We start from the raw sequence: 24,639 nt of genomic DNA on the forward strand, positions 1-24,639 counted from the left end.
CTACTGTTGTTGCTTTAAAGTCTATTTTATTTGATATAAGAATAGCTACTCCTGCTCACTTTCTGTTTCCATTTGTGTGGAATGTCTTTTCCATCCCTTTACCTTGAATTCATATGAATCCTTACATGTTAGTGAGTCTCTTGAAGACAGCAGATATTTTTGGTTTGTGATTTATATTCATTCTGCTAATCTGTATCTTTTAAGTGGAGCATTTAGGCCATTTATATTCATTGTAAATATTGGGACTTGAGGTGCTTTCCAATGATCATGTTAAGTGTTACTTTGTTTTCTTCATTGTGTTATTGTTTTATAGGCCCTGTGAGTTTTTTGCTTTCAAGAGATTCTATTCTGGTGCATATTGACCTTTTGTTTCAGGATTTAGAACTCCTTTTAGCATTTCTTGTAGGACTGGTCTGGTAGTGACAAATTCTCCCCACATTTGTTTGTCTGAAAATTACTTTATTTCTCCTTCATTTATGAAAATTAGTTTTTCTGGATACAAAACTCTTGCTAACAGTTATTCTGTTTAAGGAGGCTAAAGATAGGACCCCAATCTTCTGCTTTTTAAGATTTCTAGTGAGAAGCCTACTTTTAGTCTGATAGATTTTCCTTTATAGGTTACTGGGTGCTTTTATCTCACTACTCTCAGAATGCTTTCCTTCACATTGACTTCATATATAGCCCAATGACTATATGCTTTGGTGAAGTCCTTTCTGTGATGAATCACCCATGAGTTCTATGAGTTTCTTAGATTTGGATGGCTAGATCTCAGACAAGGCTAGGGAAGTTTTCCTCAATTATTCCCTCAAATAAATTTTCCAAACATTTTGCTTTCTCTTCTCCCTCAGGAACACCAGTTTTTCTTAGGTTTGGCCATTTTTCATGATCTCATGTTTCTTGAATGCTTTGTTCATTTCTTTTGATTCTTTTTAATTTTTGTTTGATTGGGTTAATTTGAAAGTCTTCGAGCTCTTTCAAGAGAAGATGAAATTCTTTCATCTACTTATTCTAGTCTGTTGTTAAAACTTCTCATTGCATTTTGTAATTTCCTAAATGCGCCTTTCATTTCCAGAAGTTCCGATTGGTTTTTCTTTAAAATATCTGAAATACCTACCTCTTGAGAAAATTATTTACTGAGTTGGAGTCTTGCTCTGTTGCCCAGGTTGGAGTGCAATGGCATGATCTCAGCTCACTGCAACCTCTGCTTCCCATGTTCAAGCGATTCTCCTGCCTCAGTCTCCTGAGTAGCTGAGACTACAGGTGCTCGCCACCACGCCCGGGTAATTTTTGTATTTTTAGTAGAGACAGGGTTTTACCATGTTGGCCAGTCTGGTCTCGAATTCCTGACCTCATGATCCACCCGCCTCGGCCTCCCAAAGGGCTGGGATTATAGGCGTGAACCACCACGCCCAGTGAACATTTTTTATTTATATCCTGAATTTCTGATTCCTTCATGTTGGTTCTTACCTTTCTCTGGTATCTCCTTGAGTAGCTTAGTAATCAACCTTTTGAATTCTTTATCTGGTATTTTAAAAATTTTGTCTTGTTTTAGATCCATTGCTGGAAATCTAGTATGATCTTTGGGGTTATTATAGAACCCTGTTTTATCATATTACCAGTTATTTTTCTGGTTCCTTTTCATTTGGGTAGAGTATTTCTCCTAATTATTCTTGAATTTATTTTATGTTTTACTCTGTGTGTGTGTGTGTGGTGTGTGTGTGTGTGTGTTTAGTTTCTTTTTTGCTCCTTAAGGATGTTACTATAATGTTTATAGTTTATTGTAGCCTAATTTGGCTCTTGCTTTTGGTGCTTTCAGCAGTGAAGACTCTGGATGAGTTTCTTGGTTATGGAGTCTTTGTATGATGGCTTTCTCAGATACTGGTTGTAGTAGCAGTGTGCTCTGTGTGAGAGCAAGTTCACCATTGTTACAAATAAAGTTTCAGTGCTGCAACAGAAATAGTATTTTAATATAAAATTTTCTTTTTAATTCTCAGCAAGGCAGTGTACTTGGTGTGTGCCCTTACAGATGGAGCAATGGTGAGCGCACATCTGGACAAGGGACGGGGGAGTTCTTATTCCTGATGCGTGGTGGCCCCCGCTGCTGTGTCGTTCCCCTATTGGCTAAGGTTAGACCACACAGGCTAAACTAATTATGATTGGCTAATTTAAAGAGAGTGATGAGTAGTTTGGTGGAATGAATGGTTATGGCAGAGCAGGAAATCGGAATGAATCAGTACAGAATGAGTCAAGGTGGAGCAGGTAATTGGAAAAGGTTGCTTTACGAGGAAGTTAAGTTTAAAAGTAGAAGGCGAAGAATTGAACATACTGACATATTGATTCTTTGAAGAGAAAGTTAGAACTCATATCTAACAATCCCTCCTCTTGCATTTCCTTACAGCTCTTTCTCTTCTTTAACATGTCTTGGCTTAGTTGTTCTGCTTGATTTCCCAAAAGAAGAAGCTTCTCTGGATAAGTTGGAGGATAGTTAAAGGAGGTTTTAGTAAGTGCCGTTTTTATGAGTCTCTGCACCAACCCGCAGATGTATGGTGTGCCACAGCACCCAACAAGAATAAGTACACCCATTACAGCTGTGAGGGAAGAAAGAACTGAGGCTGTTATTCTTTTCCATTTACCGAACCACTTTTCTAGCCATCCCTTAAAGGGGTCATTTAGCCAAGTTGTTGGCTAACTCACTGGATAGAGTAGTCACACCTTGCAATGCCTTTGTTATACTTCCATCAGGGGCAGTGTTGTTTGGGATGAAGGTACAACACTGAGTTTTAATTATGACATGAACTCCTCCTTTTTCTGCTAATATCATATCCGAAGCTCTCCTATTTTCCCCAAGCCATCTGGCTAGTAGCCCGTAATTGCTCAGCTATTCCTTTAACAGCATCTCTAGTGTAGTTAATAGATTGCTGTTGATTATAATAGATATAGTTTATCCAATTTACATTTTATTAATTTTCACCCACCAAAATATTGACTCAAATCCTTCAGGTATTTGATTTCAGGCTTTAAATTGTTCTGGTATTGCCCGTGGGACTCTAATTGTGTCTAAATAGATGTGAGAGTCAAAAGACCCATAAGGGGCTTCTTTTGCTTTATGAAGTCTTATTTTTCCTTTCTCTGGTTGATGAAATGCCAGGGTGAAAGGGATAGCCAATTAGACTAAAGCATAAGTGCCACTTCAGTTACTTGGCAGAGAGTCCAGTAAAGGTCCACCATATTACCACTACACATCCACTCAGGGATGAATAAGGGCTGACTGATTGATAAACTCTTGAAAATTCTTAAGCTCACTGCATCCCTTCAGGTCTCCAAGGAATGCGCTAAGTTTCCTCCCTGTCGTGGGAGACACGAAGTGAACTTAGTGTTGGGAGATGGAAGCTGAAAGGCCCTCGGGGGCTGCCCTGCAGGGTGTCGAACTTTGGGATATAGCAAAGAGAGAGAGCTTGGCACAACTTATTGCTCCAGGTTGTAGAATCCTAGAAAAGAGCTACCATGCAGCCCATGCCCTGTCGACTGGAGGATCACCCTAGTGGAAAGGGGACAATCTGGGCCTCTGGCCTGCCATTCGCACAAGCATAACAACTGCCTTTAACATGTGGACAGAGGCCGGGCGCGGTGGCTCAAGCCTGTAATCCCAGCACTTTGGGAGGCCGAGACGGGCGGATCACGAGGTCAGGAGATCGAGACCATCCTGGCTAACACGGTGAAACCCCGTCTCTACTAAAATATACAAAAAATTAGCCGGGCGAGATGGTGGGCGCCTGTAGTCCCAGCTACTCGGGAGGCTGAGGCGAGAGAATGGCGTAAACCCGGGAGGCGGAGCTTGCAGTGAGCTGAGATCCGGCCACTGCACTCCAGCCTGGGCGACAGAGCGAGACTCCGTCTCAAAAAAAAAAAAAAAAAAAAAAAAAAAAAAAACAACATGTGGACAGAATATTTAATCCATTTTAACCAGGCGTTTACATTTTTATACCCTGTTTCAATGGCTGTGGTTTGCCTTAGGTCTCCTATTTCTACTACTGCGACCTTGCTTTTGTCATTTGGCATGAGGCGAGTCATAGTTTGATTTTGTACGTTTGGGAAAGGGGCAGCCATAGGAGGTGGAAGAGAGAGAACAAAGCACACCTTAAAGAAGCCTCTAGGATCCTTTCCAGTGACCTCTGCTCCTAAAACACAGAAGCACTCTAAAGTGGGGTTAGAGATGCTAGTGATAGGAGTAGTACTGGATGTAAGCACTGGGTAAGGAAAGGAAAGGAAAAGATGGACTAAGCTTTCCTTAACTTTAATTTGGTAGGGCTTGATCCAGGAAAAAATGGCCCATGATTCTGAGGATAATGGTGCTTGCTTGACTTGGGTGTGATGTGTCCATCCTGTTCTGCCATATGAACAGCAGTCTCGGTGGTTTAGCAGCACAAGGTAGGGTCCTTCCCAGGCTCGCTTGAGTTTCCCTTCTTTCCACCCTTTGGTGAGACTGTGATCCCCAGGCCAGTGTTGATGCACTGGAAACTCCAAAGGTGGTGCCTGTGCTTAAAAGACCTCTTGTTTTAAGGGAACAGAAGGTAGAAGATAAACCAAGTATGTAATTTCTAAGCAATTGATCTTTTGTTTTAAATGTGGGGCCATCAACAGTGGACTTTATAGTCCTTGGTGCCTTCTTGTTGAGAAATTTTCTTTAGCACCTATTTTTATTAGTTTTTAGACCAAAGAAAGTCAAACACCATTTCATATTTAACAATGCTTCCTGTATGATTTTTATACCAGATAAGCGAAATTTCACCTTTATATTAGTGTGTTAATTTTAATAAAACCTTGTAGACATATTTATCCAATTTTTAATGTCTGACCATAAAGTAAGATTTTTATAGACCCTTTTTAACCTTTTATAATTTTTGTTAAAGAGCAGGTTCTTGCTTTAAGAAAAACCTGTTGTGCTTTCATTTTAATGTCCAGTTCACAGAAAAACTGGATGATACCCCTTTAACTTTACCCAGTGTGTTTACACATATAATTTCCTTTACAATTAACATTTCAAAACTTGCTTAAACCTTTAAAGCAATTTTTTTTAACCTTTTAATGTAGGTAAAAATCCACATTCTTATTCCTCCTTATAATCTGTTTACCAAAAGTACATTTTACTTTCCTTACACATCTTGCACATAAACTGTTTCTTCAATAGTTTTACATTCAGGAGGCCTAATTACTTTTAAATTATACAACATTTCTTGCATAAAGTCCCTTTTATAACATTTTTTCATGACTTTCACAGACAATTCTTCAACATCCCTCAGCTTTCTGACTTGTTGCAAACATCGCCTTCTTTAAACAACCAGTTAATTTATTTTAGGACAAGAATTTACCATGTAACATTCCATTTTACATAAATTCCACCCCTCCCCCCCCTTTTTTTCTCAAAGATGATAACCATTCTTTTCCTTCCATCATGTCTGTGGACTAGACTAAGGCCACAAGATTAGAAGTTAGGACAATACATGTTACACTGTTAACTTTTAGCAAACTTTACTTTTGTTGAAAACCTTGTAAGTTTGGGATTTCAATGATTCTTCGCTATTAATAAGACCTCGTTCAGTCCATATTAACTTAGAATTGGTACAGATGGCTCCTTCCTGATTCTGTGAGTACTTTAAGGCTTAGCTGAGTGCAAAGAGCTAGCACATTTGAGCAGGCCAATTGTTAGGCAATTTTCCTAACAGAGCTTCTACAAGAGTTTCCTTATCACTTTCTGAATACCCATTGTGTCTTTTTCCCTCAATCACCTGGGAGGAACCATCTATCTGACTGTTCTGAAGGGAGTTCCTCCTAGGTCTGGTTGGACCTTTGTATGGTAATGAAGATTTAGATTCCCCTGTTAGGGAACCTACTGGGTAAGGGAATTTTCAGTGGTTAATGTTAAATCATCTCAGACAGGCACTTTTTTTTTGGGCGGGGGGGGGAGGGGGGGATGGAATCTCCTTCTGTCACCCAGGCTGAAGTGCAATGGTGAGATCTTGGCTCACTGCAACCTCCGCCTCCCAGGTTTAAGTGATTCTCCTGCCTCAGCCTCCCGAGTAGCTGGGATTATAGGTGCCTGCCACCATGCCCAGCTAATTTTGTTATTTTTAGTAGAGATGGGATTTCACCAGGTTGGCCAGGCTGGTCTCGAACTCCTGACCTCAGGTGATCCACCCGCCTTGGCCTCCCAAAGTGCTAGGATTACAGGCATAAGAACTGAGCCCAGCCCGACAGGTACCTTTTGTTCATCTGCAGAAATGTTGATGTTCGAAGCAGAGAGGAAGCGTGACTCTGCCTCTCATGCAAGCCTGAACCTGGAATGTGCTCCCTCTGTGGGGATGCAGTCACCCTGCAGTGATCCAGAAGGGCTATCTATAGGCCCACCCACACCAAGCTCCAGTAGAAGCCCCAGTTATTTTACAGTAGTGGATGAGGGGTAAAAGAAGTTCCCTTTTCCAAGACCCTTCTTGAGCACCAGGGCTGCCTGTCTGTTGGGGTAGAGTTGCAGACTATCCCAGCTGAGCCCAGCACTGCAACTGTGCCACTGCTGAAAGAAACTTCTCACCAGTGGCAAGATCTGGGACTCAAGGCCTGCCATCTGGATTTTTTTTTGCCCTACTGCGTGTTCCCTTAATTTGGGGCACTCCCTCTTCCCTGGGGGTAGGAGTCCCTGAGAGCCAGACTACTGTGACTACTCTTGTTCCTCTTAGTCTAGACAGCCAGTGAGGCTGCTGTAATTCAGGCTGGTTCTGGGGAATGTCTGCAAGGAATCCAGTGATGTGACTTGTCCTCAACTCTCTCAGCAGTGGGTACCAGCACCCATTCTGATGGGAGCGGCAGGGGAATGACATATACTCTGAGATTTCTTGGTTATAAATAGTCTTAGTTTCTTGGCTTTCTCAAATTCTGGTTGTAATAGTAATGAACTGGTCCTGTGGACAGACTTAGAACCTTCTGGTTAGCCAGGGTGGTGCAGGCTATAGGGATAGCTCATGCACTAGTTTTCTCCTTCCTGGGCGCAGTGTTATTATACCTGTGGATGTTGTAATGGTCTGTGTCGGTTGGCTTCCAGCCAGAAGGTGATGCTCGCAAGACAGTGCCAGCTGCCATAATAGTGGTGGGATTTGTGCTTGCTTTATGTTACCCAGGGGATGTACCCTGGTTTCCAGATGATGGTTGGGGCCATAGGGCTCCCAGAAGTGCTATCCTTTGTGTTAAGTTACCAGGGCAGGTTAAGGGGCAAAGCCAGGTGGGGGCTGGGTCAGGCAGGCCCTTGCTCTGGTTCTCTGTGTACAGGGCAAGCAGAGGCCCCTGTGGGGGTGAGGGGACTGGTTCTCGGGCCACTGGGGTGATACTCCAGGAAGAGTGTAGCTTCTGCTGCAAAAAAGAGTTCGCTCAGGGAGTGGGGAGTAACAGGCAGCAGGAAGCCTCACCCAGCTTCCATGCATTGGTAAGGCTGGTCTCTCACCTGCAGTGTTCACTAGCAGCAGCTAGCTAAATTCCGGGCAGTCTATGCTCAATACTGCTCCAGGCCATAATTCTTTTCCTTGGAGACAGGAACTGGCTTTGAGGCCATGCCACTCCTCATCTGCCCACAAAGCTGGGGTGCCCAGCTCCTGTGCCTGTGGCTAGAGCAATTCCAAGGAAAGTGCTTCCCACTCACCCCCTGGTTCTGGCCGAGGGAGTTTATCCCGACTTGAGATTATATTATGAATTTCATTTGAGAGCTTCTTTCAACCTGCTGCCACTGTCTGAGTCAGTTCCTGTCAGGTAGAATCAGGAATGGTTTCCCTCTGTGTGTGCTGGAGACTGGAAGGCTCTTCCTGCTGCTATTCCTACTTTTACATGCCGCACCGCTTACTCTATCAGTTTCCACACTGGGTGGGATTAAAGCCTTCCTCTTCAGGCTGGATTGCCAGGTTTCCCAGTGGGAATGTGTACCCTGGAGGCGGTCTCTTCCTCTCTCACACTCTGGAGACTTACAGTTTTTCCTCCTGGCTCTCAGTGTGGGCTGCAGCCTGCAGTTTCTTTCAAAGAGTCTTTGGTTTCTTCCCATTTTCCTGTTAAATTCCTGCATTGCTGCATGGAAAAAAGTGAACAGTGTGAATTTCAACTCACTATTTTGTCTTTCCAAGTGGGAGAGGCTGCCTCTAATCTGCCATTTTGGCCACATTGCCCCAGATGAATATTTAAATTGTGAATCTTTAACTTTAATTCCCAATAGTGCTACTTATAACCACATGATAAAATGGGTTTAAATTAAATTTAGACTGGTTAGTATGGGAGATGTTAAAAAAAAATCTTCCTCACCAAATTGGTAAGATTCCACTTAACTGTAGTGGTTTTATCTGTATGTATGAATACAGATTTTTACCATTCATTGTAAACATGAACACTACTAGATTGTGGAGAAACATTAAAGAAATGTTTCTCAATTTGGAATTAAGGCCCTGACCTGTGACCTAGAAATCAGACATGCTTGAAATGTTTAGTAGGGAAATGAAGATCTTGCATGTCAGGTGCTTACTTTATGATTCTCGGAAACTAACTGGTACTTTAAGGAACCTTGGGTTCAGGCCACTCCTAATTATCTTCTTTCTCCTTGCTGAGTTCTATTCCATACTTGCAGAAAATAAACTTCTGGGAAAACGTAATTTTAGTCTTTGATTACATGATTCAGGTTAGCTTTAAGGAAAATTGTTTAATATTGAAATGCGTAAGTAGAAAACATTAATTTCTGTATAGATTTTTTTTTTTTTTTTTTGAGATGGAGTCTTGCTCTGTCGTCCAGGCTGGAGTACAGTGGTGCAATCTCGGCTCACTGCAAGCTCCGCCTCCCGGGTTCATGCCATTCTCCTGCCTCAGCTTCCCGAGTAGCTGGGACTACCGGCGCCTGCCACCACGCCTGGCTAATTTTTTTGTGTTTTTAGTAGAGACGGGGTTTCACCGTGTTAGCCAGGATGGTCTCGATCTCCTGACCTCGTGATCCACCCACTTTGGCCTCCCAAAGTGCTGGGATTACAGGTGTGAACCACCACGCCCGGCTAGATTTTTTTTTTAAAAGAATACTGTTTCTGCTTGTGATGCTTTAGTTCCGGTATAATGCTTTCTACACATTCCTATAAAATCACTCCTCAAGGGAGAACAGAGGGAACCCATACCCCATTCTAAACACCTACCCCTCTTCCCCAATAAAAGTAGTAATAACTACGTAGCTTTATTCTGTTAATGATGAGCCAAAATTTCATTAAAGTGTATTTTTTACTTCATTCTAATTTGTATTGGTTTTCACATGAAAGTAATAAAAAAAAAAAGGGCTGCGCTTATCCAGTTTTATTCCACTATGGGATATACATATCTTAAGAAGACCAGTATTGGAGGATTTTACTCTGGATACTTTTGGTCTCATTCATCTGTTTATGGGAAACTAGCTAAGTGCCTTTTATATACTAGGCCCGAATCTGTTTGTCGAACAGTGAACAAAATAGGCTGACATTTATGCTTTCATAGAATTTAGGTTCTAACGGACAGGGGTACTGGTGGCAGATTAGTGAGTCAAATATTCTGCGGGTTAAATAGTGATAAATGGTAGGGTGTAAGAGAGTGTGCACACATGCGCGTGCATGCACATATGTGGAGGCTGAAGACAATGCTTGCTCCTGCCTCATCCCCACCACAGACCTGGTAGCAACTAGTGCATAAACTTTACTTCATTTATCATAAAAGTCATTGAGTTTGAATCACAATGGGCTGGGTCCCTACACTGCACAGCATCTGAATGTGAATGTGAGTCTTAGATTATAGAGAATTTTCCATGTTTAAAAAGTTATGAGCATATGGAAACACAGTAACAGTATACATAATTTCATTTCTCAGTTGTACTTCTCTTCTCATGAGTTTTCATCCTGAAAAGACAGAGAGAGATTAGTACTATCTTGTTCATTATCTGGAGAGCCCTTGCCAAAATATTGCACACAGTTCCACTGTTGGAGCATTTCTAGGGTTCTCGGATAACCTATATAAATAAGCAGCTGCTGGTAGCCATTATCAGCTCATTGTCCCCTTTGAGGCTCCTCGTCTTCTTTTAGGCTTAGAGCCTCTGCCAAAAGCAAACCCAAGGGACTGGTAGTAGGTTGAAGGCTTCAGGCCCCAGATATGCATGAATGAAAAACTAAGAAAGAACTTATTCCCACTGTCATAACAGGGACAACAGAAATCTATTTATAAAGTAGGTTTTTCATGGTGTTAAGGTTTTGTGGTTGTCAAAGTTGGGAAAAGGAAGTTGAGGCAGTGCAGTATATTCTGTTTGTCTCGTTAGGTTATTAACTTTTTGAGGTTAGGGGTAATGCTTTTCCTTAATTGACAGTGTCATGCGCTATATAATATCATTATTTAATATGACTGTTGGAAATATAAAATATAAAGATACACTATGACTCACTGAATCTAAGTTTCACAGTTTTAATATTTTAACATTTCTAAAATTGGAGGTCTTACAATGTATCATCTTTGGCCAGGCGTGGTAGGTCATGCCTGTAATCCCAGCCCTTTAGGAGGCTAAGACAGGAGGACAGCTTGAGGCCAGGAGCTCCAGACTAGCTTGGTCAACAAAGTGAGACCTTGCCTCTACAAAAAACTAAAAAAATAATTAGCTGGGCATAGTGTCACATGTCTGTACTCCTAGCTACTCAGTAGGCTGAGGCGGGTGGATAGCTTGAGCCCAGGCACTTGAAGCTACAGTGAGCAATGATCATACCACTGCACTCTAGCCTGGGCAACAGAGCAAGACCCTGTCTCAAATATATATATATATATATATATTTGATACAATTTATCGTCTTAAAATGTGTGAACTGTGGTAAATAAAAATGACAGCACCTAACATTTGTAGTGTTTGTAGAACTGATGATAAGAAGTTTTGGAGTAAACCAAAAATACTTAGAGAGGTGCAAATGGCATATATATTTGTTAACTTTTTTAATTGAATGGTGACTTAATCATAGGCTGATTACATGCTGATTAATTAAAGCCTGGTATAAATTATGTGTATCATTTGTATGAAAGTCTTTATTATTTGCAGTAAGACGATAATTAGAGAAAGCGTGTCTTCCAAAGTTTGGAATGCTCTACAGCCAGACATAGTTGCACAAATTGACACAGTTGGAATTCCTCAGTTCTGGATGCTAGATAAAAATCTTCACTGTTCAGAATCACAGCAGGCAGTTGCTGTCTATGTCCAGATCATTGAAGTGCATACATGTTAGTGGCTCAAACAGCACAGCATTTTAGGTGAATGAATTTTACTTTGTGCTTAGTTTTTAGAATAAAAAATTGAGATTTATTTATTTATTTATTTAGTTAGTTAGTTCGTTATTTTCGAGACGGAGTCTTGCTCAGTTGCCCAGGCTGGAGTGCAGTGCTGCGATCTCGGCTCACTGCAAGCTCTGCCTCCCGGGAGATTTATTTTTATGCTTTCTGATCAGTATCATGAATCACCCCATAAAATAAAAATAGTGCTTTAAATATAAGATGCAGATCTTCAAAGACATTTATGGATTTTTATGATAATCATTCCATGTAAATATTTAATACACTGGCAGTTAAAATAGTTACATGGTGAGAATATAGGAAGATCAATAAGAATGGGAGTTTTTAAAGTGAGAACATGGTAAATAAGACATGAACATTATAAATGGTATTGTAAAAATGAGATTTTTATTTATTACTGAGCTAAATCCAGTATGGTAGAATTGTAGGCTTAAAAGGAACATCCATAGTTATTTAAGGTGGTATACAAAGAGGGTTGATTTGGACATGGCAGATTGAGATTCCTGTCCTGATTCTGTTGTTTGGGTAAGTCACTTAACCTTGAGCCTTAGTTTCTTCATCTGTAAAATGGAGATAATTACCTACACAGCTTATTTCCTCAGTAGGGTTCCAATGAGATAGGGGCTATAAATATTAATATGATTTGAAAAATCCCATCATGTGCATTTAAGGTGGTGAGATGGCTGTAGTAAGTCAGTCTCTTAAAAGTGGAACACTTGGAAGTTAAATTAGAAAAGAAAAAGTCGTAAAATAGTATAGTTCACCAAAAATCATCATCTCTATTGTGATACCTTAAAAATGGCATGGCTCTAAGGGTACATAATGAAATCTGCAATTTAAAAATGCTGTTTTTCCAAAATAGTTTCAAAAATTGCTTTAGTGTGTCAAAATGGGGTAGGATAGCAGAAAAATGAAGTCTGTAAACATGTAGGATAATGAGTTTCTTGAAATCGACTCACAGAAAAACACTGTGTAAATGGAGAATAATGAGCTTTGTGCCTTTACTTCCCTGGCAGCCCAGGCTCAACCCTGTTTGACAGTGTGCTTTCTTGTTTCTTTTCGGAAGGATGAGGCATGGTGCCAGCATTCATCCACATCTTGTCCAAGAGAGTGGTTTATGTATTCTTTCAGTTACCATTCATTATAAAATATTTCCAGTCTTTAAGAGAACATTAGTCATATTGCTATGTGAAAAGATTGTTTTTGCCATAGCCATACTGTTCATATATAGCCATGACATTGTCTGATGTTATACACTTCCATTTTTTTTTTTTTTTGAGACGGAGTCTCGCTCTGTCACCCAGGCTGGAGTGCAGTGGCAGGATCTCAGCTCACTGCAAGCTCCGCCTCCCGGGTTTACGCCATTCTCCTGCCTCAGCCTCCCGAGTAGCTGGGACTACAGGCGCCAGCCACCTCGCCCGGCTAGCTTTTTGTATTTTTTAGTAGAGACGGGGTTTCACCGTGTCAGCCAGGATGATCTCGAACTCCTGACCTCGTGATCCGCCCGTCTCGGCCTCCCAAAGTACTGGGATTACAGGCTTGAGCCACCGCGCCCGGCCTTATACACTTCCATTTGATCAAAGAAAAATCAATAAAAATGTAATAGTGAAAACCCAAATATGCTGTAACAATAAATGTAGCAACTTAAACGTAGCCACTTAAGCTATAATCACATTCTAAGCTTGTTGCTCCATTTAAATTGTACTTGGGAAAGTTTTTAGAGGTTTGTGTGAATGTGTTAACTTGTTTCTTTGCTTGGGTAAGCAGATTTTATTATTGGGTCTGGGAAAGTTTTTGTTAAGGTGTGCTGCAGCAGATATCTATTAACTACTGAGATGATACTTTTTTGAAGTTGTAGTAATAAACCCAGTCTTTGGAGGCAATATATGTATTGTATAACTTTTATTAATGATGCATGATGCTAAACAGCTGAAATGAAAATGCACTTAAGTAAATGATCAATTTACCTTTTGGAATAGGGACAGTTTGACTGTAATGATTTTTGTTGTCACTATAGTTTTTTTCCTTGATTGGCAGGCACTGTGGCTGCATCATAAAATGATGAGTTATCATTTTAGGTCCAGAGAAATAGGCTGATATGTAGGTTTAGTAACTGAGAGGAAATAACTAACATGTCTTTCCAGTCATTGGTCACCTCTTTAAAAATTAATAGTAATTATAATTATGATAGTTTATCAAGCTCTTACTATATGGTATGATGAACTCTAAATGCATGATTTTGTTTGCTTATCACAATGATCCTATGAAATAAGTATATTAATATTATTCCCATTTTATAGGTAGGTAAATTGAAACTTGCAGTGCTTAAGTAACCTGACTTGGCCACCTAGCAAAACAGAATTTAACTAGTAGTGAGTGTGACACCAATATCCTCACTCTTAATATATTTTTAAATTAGAGCTATTTGTATTAGAAGGCTTTGCAAAGACATAGAGGCCCATGCCAGCCTTTTCTTTAATGATTTACATTTGTGAAAAATTTTAGTGTTTTTGTTTGTTTGTTTGTTTGTTTGTCTTTTTCACTGAATGCTCACTCCATCAAGCTTGGATAGACCACCAGAAGCATTTTTATAGTGGATGTTTTACAAGGCAATGTTGAGATTGTAGGTTAGCAGGTCAAATGTCTGGGCTGCTTTTGTCGGCAGCCAGGTGTCCCCCACTCACCCCCACCACCCTCCAGCTTGCCAACAGATATTAGATGAAAGAACCTTCTGGCCATTCTCTCTGGTTCCTCACATCCCATCTGCTTGATTTGATGTCCATATCTTAAGTCTGTGTTTGCTGGGGCTCTGGTTTTCCTCTCTTCTTCATGGCACCTTTTATAGCTAGGGGCAAGCCTGTGTCTAGGCACCTGGCTTCTTATCTCTAATTGCTCTCTGCCAGTCTTAAGAAGGCCTTAATTTACCTCTCCTAAATACCCTGAATTCCCACATTCAGTTCTGTTTATTGACAGCTTTCTATTTTCAAGGTCCTGTGTTGGTGAAGTAAAGGCTGGAGGGGTTCTCTGTCCTCCACACCTTGCTGTTCAGGGAGAGTTATATGATTTGGACACAAAGAAGTATAATAATAAAGAGGGAACATTGTCTCGAGTATTTCAGTAGACATACAAAAGAGGAGGTAGAGTACAATAATGCAATATTTCTCAAAGATTTCTCCTGAAGTACATCTAATATGAGAGGAGGGGAAAAATACCCTCTCGGTAGTCTGGGGACATAGCCCAAACTGGCTGCCTCAGAGGAAATATCAGGTACAAGCTAATTCATATGAAATAGGCTTTGCCTGCAATATATGCATTTTAAAAATGGAAAACTGTGTAAAATTACTTGGCTTCCTTCTCCCCAATTTTCAAATAAAAGTTGTAGCCCCAGGAAGATGCAATTAAGAGTGTCTATAGCTTTCTGAACCTCTGACTGCATACCATAAGGCACCCAACATTTGATGTCTGTAAATCAGCAGATACATTGCGCTGATTGGATTACCTAGGGTAACTTTAGGGTTACTTAATCTAGAAAGCGGCAAGTTTTAAAGGTACTTTAATAGGACTGAAATTAACCACATGCACCATTCTTAAGTATAGCCAGGAGGCTCTTGCAGACCAGATCTTGGTATCTTAATGTTATTGTAGCCCCTGGATGGTATGATGCAGATTTGCAGTCCTGCAGCTGTGCATACCTCTCTATTTGAAGATCACAGCAGAGACAAAGGGCTGTTTCTGATGTGGAGAATGACTTTGTGGATGTTGAGAGAGTTAAGTTTAGATTGGTTTGTTTGGCTGGGATTTTGAGTTTGCAAAGAATAGTTTGAGAGAAACGATGAGTCAAAAAACATGAAGATGACATCCTTCACTAGCCTAGTAGGTAACAGCTTAGTATGTCCTTTAAAATGAAATTAAAGGCTAGGTGCAGTGGCTTACCCCTATGATCCCAGCACTTTGGGAGGCCAAGGTGGGAGGATCACTTGAGGTCAGGAGTTAGAGACTAGCGTAGCCAACATGGTGAAACCCCATCTCTACTAAAAATACAAAAAAATTAGCCAGGTGTGGTGGCAGGCACCTGTAATCCCAGGTACTCACAAGAGAATCGTGTGAATCCAGGAGGCAGAGGTTGCAGTGAGCCGAGATTGCACCACTGCACTCCAGCCCAGGTGACAGAGCAAGACTCTGTCTCAAAAAAAAAAAAAAAAAGAAAAAAGAAAAAGAAATTAAACTACTCATGATTTAACCACAAATGTATATGACACCAAGAAGGGCAGGGTGGAGAAAGGAAGCTGTAAGAGCTGGCAATAGGGTAACATGTGACATGAAAGGTAAGGTAACACCAAATGTCCTTCCAAAGTCATTATCTTGGGTGGATGGATATGTTAGGTAATAAAAAGAAAAATGGGCTGCGACTGAGGCTAACATACTGAGGCTTTCCCTTACTGAATCTGTTGATAAGAGAGTGAGTTGTAAATGCTCAGCCAACAGTGGGAAGTGAGTGCTTGTACTGGGGCAGTAGTCGGGGGTGGGTAGGCAGACCAGGAAGTCCCGGCAAAGCAGGCCAGGCCACCCCTGAGTTACAGGGAAGCTTAGGAAAACAAAACTCCTCTATATTGGGTAACTTAGTATTTGTAGTTAAAGAAAAAGAAAAGGGTAAGGGAGATATTTCAGAAAATGTTGCTTGGGGTGCCAGCATCTAAACTCAAATGACCACTTAGGAGTGGTTTGCGAAGAGATAACATAGATAGTACTTTACAAAGAGAAACAGTATTGAGGTAAAACATGGTGGCTAAAGACAAAGTTGTCTGAAGTCAAGAGTCTGAGGAAGAGAAATCTCAAGAGAGGGGGCAGAGGAATTGTTATTGAGGCAGAAAGAGACTCTGGAGAATGACATTGTGCCACTGTTCTTTACCCACCCATTTCAAGTTTTTTCCCCAGGGTAGGAAGATGGGTGGTTCATTTTATCCTTTGAACTTTCTATTTTTAACTTGGGTTGTAGCAAAGTGAAGTCTTTGTGGTTTCTCATTTTTAATTTTTATGGAATTTGTAGGTTTATGGAACCTGGATAAAATCTGGCCAAGTGTTGGTTCCTATTTGTTATTTTTAGGCTGAAATCTTCTGGAACTGCTTGCCAGATACATATCATTTATGGGATTACAAACCGTTTGGTCTTCATTAGAGGCCAGCGCCACTATTTATTTTCACTGAAGCTCTCTTGAAGATAGTAATTTAATACCCAGATTAAATATGTTATGCTTACAATGAAAATATTTCATATTCTGTATTTGCCATCATAATAAATAATGGTTTAATAGTTAACATTTGTTGAGAATCAGTATTTCAAGTTTCTATTCTATACCAGACACTGTGCTGAGCCAGTTTTATGTAATATTCATGACAGTCTTGCAAAGGATTAACATCTTCCTTTTGCATTTGAGGAGCCTACGATTCAGAGGGGCTAAGTACTTGCTCTGAAACACATTGCAGTAAGTGGTGATCCCTGGATTGGCATCCATGTCTCTTTGACCCTTGTGCACGCGTAGTCTGTGACATAAAAGAATGATTGTTTCTAATCAAAGGACTTCTTTCCAGATCTGAGCACCTTCATCACATAAGACCTCGAAAACAGATGCTTAACTTAATATACTTGCCAGAAGAGTGGATGTATCCACTGCAAAATGGGATGCAGACTCTGAATATACTTCTGCTGTAAAAATGAATGAGACTGCCTAAAGCTGGGCTAATTTGATTTACCAACTTGAAGGTGCCCAAACAACCATGTTGTTCTAGCCTGGAATACAGCACATTAATGTAGTGACCCAGGGCGTAGCCTGTGCTTTTTCTGCATTTTCAGGGGAATGAAGAACAGCATCAGGTCTCCATGGTTCTCTGGTAATTCTGTCTCCAGTGACCTCCTGTAGACATGCCGCTTGCTTCATGGCAGTGTTTCTCAAGGCCTTCAAGGAAAGAGAATTCCTTGATTTCCATTTCTGTTAGTCACTCAAATTTCCTTCAGCGCAACTCTCGTTTATTGAGTGACTGCTACATACCCAACTTTGTTCTGGGCCCTCTTAATGAAGGCTGATTTTTAACATCAGATAACCACTCTTTTCTAGGCATGTATATAAAACAGAAGATAGCAAAGATTGTGTTTTAAAACTTTGTTCAAGTAAGTGATAGGAATGTTTTTTACTGACAGATTTCCATTGTGTTTTTCTTATAGTTTGCCACACCCAGTATTCTTCTCTTCTGACTTTTCTCAGTTTAACAATCCGAACCTTACAGTTCCTGAGAGCACACTAAAAACATAACTGCAGTTATTAAAAAAGCAAGGCTTACTTGATGTTTCCTTGACATATTCTGTTATGTACTTTACTCAGTACATTACTCTGCTGTGTAATGTACTGTGCTTTTTATTAAGGCTTTCTGTTATATTCGTGTGTATTTTTAGTACCACGAGCTTTTCAGTAGTTTATAGTGATTTTTTTTTTTTTTTTTTTTTTTGAGACAGAGTTTTGCTCTTGTTGCCCAGGGGAGAGTGCAATGGCACCATCTCGGCTCACTGCAACCTCCACCTCCCAGGTTCAAGCAATTCTCATGCTTCAGCCTCCCAAGTAGCTGGGATTACAGGCATGCGCTACCACGCCCAGCTAATTTTTTTGTATTTTTAGTAGAGATGGAGTTTCACCATGTTGGTCAGGCTGGTCTTGAACTCCCGACCTCAGGTGATCTACACACCTTGGCCTCCCAAAGTGCTGAGATCACAGCGTGAGCCACTGTGCCCAGCTGTTTATAGTGAATTCTTAATGTTAAGAATGTTTTGCCAGTTAGTTTACATTTCTTTCTTTCACTCTTTTTCAGGTAGCTGCTTTCTATTAGGCACTAAGGGCAGAAAGAGATGAAGAATATATACCTACCTTCAAAAAGCCTAAAACCTAAGATGTTATTCAGTGTGGCATTAGAAAATAGAGGAATGAGCATACATTTCCTTTGTCTTTTTAAAATTTTATTTATTTATTTATTTGAGACAGAGTCTTGCTATATCACCCAGGCTGCAGTGCAGTGACATGATCTTGACTCGCTGCAACCTCCGCCTCCTGGGTTCAAGTTAATTCTCCTGCCTCAGCCTCGCGAGTAGCTGGGATTACAGGTGTGTGTACTACTGTGCCCAGCTAATTTTTGTGTTTTTAGTAGAGATGGGGTTTCCTGATGTTTGCCAGGCTGGTCTCGAACTTCTGATTTCAAGTGATCCACCTGCCTCAGCCTCCCAACTTGCTGGGATTACAGGCGTGAGCCACTGTGCCCAGCTCCATTGTCTTTTGACATGGTGTTTTATAATAGCCATTTTATGTACATTTGCTGCTAGATTATTCTATGCTCAGCATAGCTAGCTGTCTCTCATAGAGTCCAACACATGGAGTCTTGCTGTTTTAAAATTTATATAGCAGGTAAAGGATTCATTAAATATTATAAGGCTCACAGCCTTCCCAGTTCCTCTTCCTCTTCCTCCTCCTCCTCCTCCTCTTCTTCTTCTTTATTTCTTTTTTTTTTTTTTTTTTTTTTTGAGACAAGTCTCACTGTGTTACCCAGGCTGCAGTATAATGATATTATCACAGCTCACTGCAACCTTGAACTCCTTTACTCAGTGATCCTCCCACCTTAGCCTCCTAAGTAGCTAAGACCACTGGCACAAGCCACTACACCCAGCTGATTTTTAATCATTTTTTGTAGAGTTAAGGTTTTGCTATGTTGCACAGGTTCAGTTTCAACTCTTGGCCTATAGTGGTCCTCCTGCCTCAGCCTCCCAAAGCATTGAGATTACAGGCATGAGCCATGGTGCCTAGCCCCTCCCAGTTTTAATGCCCATCATTCTTTGGCGATTAACTATGATATGCCATGAAAGAGCATTCTGTTTGGGAAGCAGAAAAGCTATTCAGGTTGGAGTCCAGCTCTTAGACTCCAGGCAAGTTATTACTTAACTTTTCAGAGCACTGGCCCTCATGGCTTTGTGTAAGATTTAAGTATGTAAGAACTTTGAAAAAGTAAGACATCTTGCCAACACTATTGCTGTTGTTATTGAAAGCATACATTAAAGCTGCTTGTAAGTACTAAAACATTGTGGTCATCATCATTATTTCTGAAAGCGAATAACTCATGTTTTACAAGTGACTGTAAAAGCCACATTAGGGGCTTGTAAGAGTGTGAAAGGAAAGAAGGGAGGGTAAAAGACATCCAGGGGCTTGGAGTGTTTACCCAATTTGCAGAAATTGATGGTTTCAACAAAGGAGCTGTTGTTTACAAGGTAGGGTCTTGGATGCTTGGGTAGTATTCATAGATGGTAAAGTTTCCTACCATTAATATACTACTTAAAATAAGGTGGGTAGGTTAGGTTTACAGATCACTGAGATAAAGATGAAAGCATCACCAGAGAGTCCCAACATAATGGAGAGTTAAAGGCAGAGATAGTGTCACGTTGAAAGGGGTCAGAAAGAGCTTTTTGGAAAAAATGAGGACTTGAGGAGGACTTGAGAGAAATCTTGAAAAAAGGACTTTTTTGAAAACAAGAATGGGAAAAAAGTATGTTCTAAGTAGGTGAAGTAACAGTAAAAACATACATACAAAAGAATAGCAGTCTTGTTTCAGACAATAACCAGTACCTTAGCTTGGTGTGAGTCTTTAGAGATATGGTTGAGTATGTACGTGGAAGCTACCCTTTGGAAGATTCTAGACATACTGTTTTAGTCTTCCTGGTACATTGTTGCATCTTTCAAGTCCCTGTTCTTAGTGAGTCTTCTAACAACTCTACCCCTGCACACTCAATCCAAACTGATTGTGCTTTTCTATTTGCCACCTTTATTTAAGGTCTGTGTGCAAAACTGTGTGGCAATGTGGTGAAGTGGGTATTCTGGAGCTGGTGCCCTGGGTTGAAATTTTGGTTCTGCTGTTTCCTAGCTTGTGTGACCTTGGGGAAGTCACTTAACTTATCTGTGCCTCAGTTTCTTAATCTGTAAAATGGGAGTGATGGCATCTAGTTCTTGTGGCTATTGTGAAGACTAATGGGTTAATTTATATTAAATGCTTACAAAAGTATCAGGTACTAGGTACTGTTATTAATCTCTGTCAAACAATTTATCGATCGCTCTCTGTTATGATTAATTACATGCCTCACCCCGCTATGGGACTGCGCCCTTTAGGAGGGAAGGATACATTCTATTTTAACGTTTGTATTCTCATTGCTTTATAATGTCTGCCTTCTGCATGGTTGTGAAAAGACGAGAATTCCACAACACATATATCTAGACAAATTGCTCCTGTGAGTCTTCCTTAGATCCAATCCCAGAGAAGCTGGATTTCAGGAAGAACTACCTTATACCACTGGTTGTACTTGTTCTGACATAAATATATATAGCCCACTTCCGTAACTAACAAACACTGTAAAAGCAATTCCATTAACATCTCCAAAATAACAATAAGACCTCGGTTCTTAAGTCTTTGTGCAAGAAAAGTTTAACTAAATATTTATTTAATCATAGGTGTTTTGTATTCCTCTAATGAAATGAAGTTTTAATGTTTCATTATATAATCATGGAAGCTGTTGGTTAACTCTTTGATATGAAAACATTGTGGACTAATTAAAGCCCAGTATAACTTCTTTCAGGTTATAATGTAAATGCATGTGCCAACACTTGATGCTTAACTTTCAGTCAGGCAAATGGGACGGATGTGGTGTGTGTGGGGGGGCGGGGGGGCGGGGGGGCGGGGGGGGCATGTGAAGCATCTTTACTGTATACAACTTGCTCACCAATAAATGAATGTTGGGTAATAATAGGGAGAGACACCTCTGTCTAAACTAGATTCTTTGATGGCATGGGATATTTTGTCTTATACTTAAGAGAAAAATTTGACTCTTTAGTATGATACTTTAAAATTCAACAACAAATTTAAATAATTATTAGGTTTTAAAATAGAGGTTTTTCTATTATGATATGGATGAACTTTATTTAAAAGATTTTAGAAACAGCTCTTCTGTTTTTTGTGCCTGGTCATGGTTTAGAAATTTTAGTTAGACAATTAGGAAAATATTGTGTCTCATGTGATTTTAAATCAATGGGAAGATGTTGGGCTTTCTAATTCAGAATTGCACACTCAGGAGGGGATGGAGCCGAGATTAAAAGCATGAGCTGGATTCCTCATTTTAGAGATTGATCATTATTACTGCCAGAACATATCATACGTTCTTTACCTTGATGGTTTTTTTGACCTCATCATCACTTTGGCATTAGGAAAATGAGAATAAATAGGAAGAAGATCAAGAACCGGAACACACTTGAAGTTGAAAATGTGTCATATTTGAGACTTCCCCTTCATTCGTAGAATTATCATTTGAACTAGTTGAGAGCCATATTTTCTTGTATAATCTTGTCTCTCATTATGCTTCTGGAAGGACTGTGAAAGGATCGTTCATGCATTCTTGATTCCATCAGGAGTTGAAATAGACACCCATCTCTTACACAGAAATGCTGAACAATAATACTGTCATGGCTTGATGGCTTTGCAGTGTAGCAAGAAAATTTGAAGTTGCTATCAACAGATTGTCTTGAGCACTTTCCAAGGTTATCTAAGGTCCAAGAGTTGCCATCTTCATAACTGAAATTTTTATTTTTCCTTTCTTAGATATTGAACATGGACACAATCAACATGTTCTGAGTGCTTTCTATGTGTTTGATGCTGTTCTAAGTTCTTTATCTATATTAACTCATTTTCTCCTCACCATAACCCTGAGGAGTGGTTCCACTTAACAGATGGAATACTGAGGTACAGAGAGGCTATGAAACTTACCCACAGTCATGACACTTAATTATTGCTAGAAGCAGGATTCTAACCCAGTTAATCTGCCTTCAGTGCTCATACTCAGTAACTTGGCAGAGTAGCCTGTGAGTGGGCCATTGTGTTCTTGTTTGGAGATGGGAATTACTGTAGTGCATTCACAGTGGTCTCTGTGAAGGGACAAAACAGATTACCTTTTTCGGTCAAGGTGCAAGGCCATGGGATGTCAAGAACAGTCTGAGAAGAAATGGGAGATTGTGTCATGAGTTCCCTAGGACAGAGCTTCCAAATAGGCTCATCTGGGTTTGAGAGAAGTTCAGAAGAACTCTTGGTGGTAGCGAGGGGAGAGAAGGAATGATATCCACTGCAGGGTTCCCAAGCATTTTGATCTGCCCATGTATCCTCAGTCTCAACAATGCTGTAGGAATTACATTTGGGGCTTCAAATCCAGCAGAACATAAGGCCTTTATTTGTATACTACATATTTATTTGTATATTTGTATACTTGTATATTTGTATACTACGTATTTGTATACTACACATACAAATAAAGGGATATTAAATGGAATGGTTTTCCTAAGTCTCAGGGAGAGCACCCAGAATTAAACATGAAACTGTCTAATGTGTGTTTAAAAAGAAAAGCCTGTCTGAAATTTGAAGTCGGTGGTCTACAGAATTGTCCTTGGTGAGTGTGTTGGTAGGTCCTTGGCTGATAATGGTACAAAATGTGACCTTCGTATTTGGAGACCTTTTCACCCTTGAGTGCCCACATTGATAGGTACTTGGACTTGGGGTTTCATGAATGTAGGGGCTGCCACAGTAAGTTCTGGGGTTATGTCTAGGCATAGGACCACAATTATTCTGTTAAATAAAAATTATTTTGACATTTGTAAAAATGGTAAGGAAGACTTTATTCGGGACTATCACAACAGGTGTAAAGACTATGTCAGTAGATGAGAGAGATCTGGGTCAACTAAATACAACAAGAACAAGTGGGAATTTATGGCTAAGGAGTAGGATGTGGGGCATTGGGTGGATGGAAAATGACTAAGAAGAGACATTGATGGGAGTAGGATTCTTGCTGAAGAAAGGTGGGGGATGAGGAATTTGAACAGATATTGAGGGTAGGGGATTCTTTCTAGACTGACTTAGTAGAATCCTTGCTAAAACTAGGCTCTGCAGGCCCAGCAAGGGTCAGGGAGAAGGTGGACGCCTAGTCAAGAGAGGACTTGAAGGAGCCTGACTCAAATTTGGCCAAGGAGGGAGAATTTATCAGTTCCTATTGCTTGATTAAATGTAAGGACTCAGGTATTAGACTTGATCTCACGCAAGAGACACTGTTAAGTGAAGTATAGAGTGAATTCCAGAAAAGTCTGTTTTCTTATTGGTGTAGACATCTGTGAATGGGTTGACATAAATGATCAGAGTAGCTCTGAGAGATGGGATCTTTACGATTTTCCTGATGCTGCACTGTGAAGTTGATTTATTTTTATGTATTAGACTTAAGTAGGGTTTATTAAGTGCCAGGCATGGTTCTAAATGCTTTGCAAATATTAACTCATATAATCCTCAGAACAATTCTATAAGATGGTTATGCCGTCTTCCCGTTTTATATATAATTATGTATTGCTTAACAACAAGAACACATTTTGAGAAAAACAGCCTTAGGCTGTTTTGTCATTGTACAAACATCATAGAGTATACTTACACAAGCCCAGATGGTATAGCCTACTACTTATCTTTCCGTACGGTGAAGTAGGCTATCCCACCTAGGCTACAAACCTTTACAGCATGTTACTGTACTGAATACTGTAGGCAGTTGTAACACAATGGTAAGTATGTATATCTAAACATATCCACACATAGAAGAGGTACAGTAAAAATACGGTATAAAAGATTTAAAAAGAGATGCACCTATGTAGGGCAGCTACAGTATAGTCTAGTGGAACTACTGTGGTGTGTGTTATGCAGTGCTTGGCTGTGTGAGGAAACAGAGGCCCAGAGGAGTTAAATAATTTGTCCAAGGTCACATAGCAAGTAAGTGGTGGGGCTTGGATTTCCACCCAGGCAGCCTGGCTCCAGAGTCTGCATTCTTAATCACTCGGTTAGGTTGCATTCTGGGCTGTTGACTCCCAGGGATTTACTTATTATTATTCTGGGCTTTTCTTTCTCTGCCCATAAATAAAGAATTCTTTTGCTAGGTTTAGTCAGACTCTGGGCCTTGTTCAGACTGAAGTCAGGACTGGAGAGTATGTTTAACTTGAGTCTCAAAGTTATTTGTAAACAGCCTTTCAGGTCATCTTTTACCTTCTTGACCAAAATCGTTAGTTTATTGATAAAAACACATTTTCTACTTTTCCACAGTTTGTGCAGAATATTATTGGTGACTCTTTCTAATCAACCGTTGGCTTTTCCCCCTTCACCAGCAAGCTCAGTAGTATTCCTTCTTTTTTCTTCCTTTCCTTC

The 24,639-nt window shown here is 40.2% G+C and overlaps 1 protein-coding gene across 1 annotated transcript in view; it reads left to right on the forward strand.

Annotated features, from left to right (window-relative positions):
* The window catches only part of ARHGAP42 (Rho GTPase activating protein 42), a 315,746-nt gene that overhangs the window by 59,299 nt on the left and 231,808 nt on the right, over positions 1-24,639 (forward strand). The window lies entirely within an intron of this gene.

The sequence above is a fragment of the Trachypithecus francoisi genome, unplaced genomic scaffold, assembly GCF_009764315.1.
Source record: "Trachypithecus francoisi isolate TF-2019V2 unplaced genomic scaffold, Tfra_2.0 Lachesis_group8, whole genome shotgun sequence".
Lineage (NCBI taxonomy): Eukaryota > Metazoa > Chordata > Mammalia > Primates > Cercopithecidae > Trachypithecus > Trachypithecus francoisi.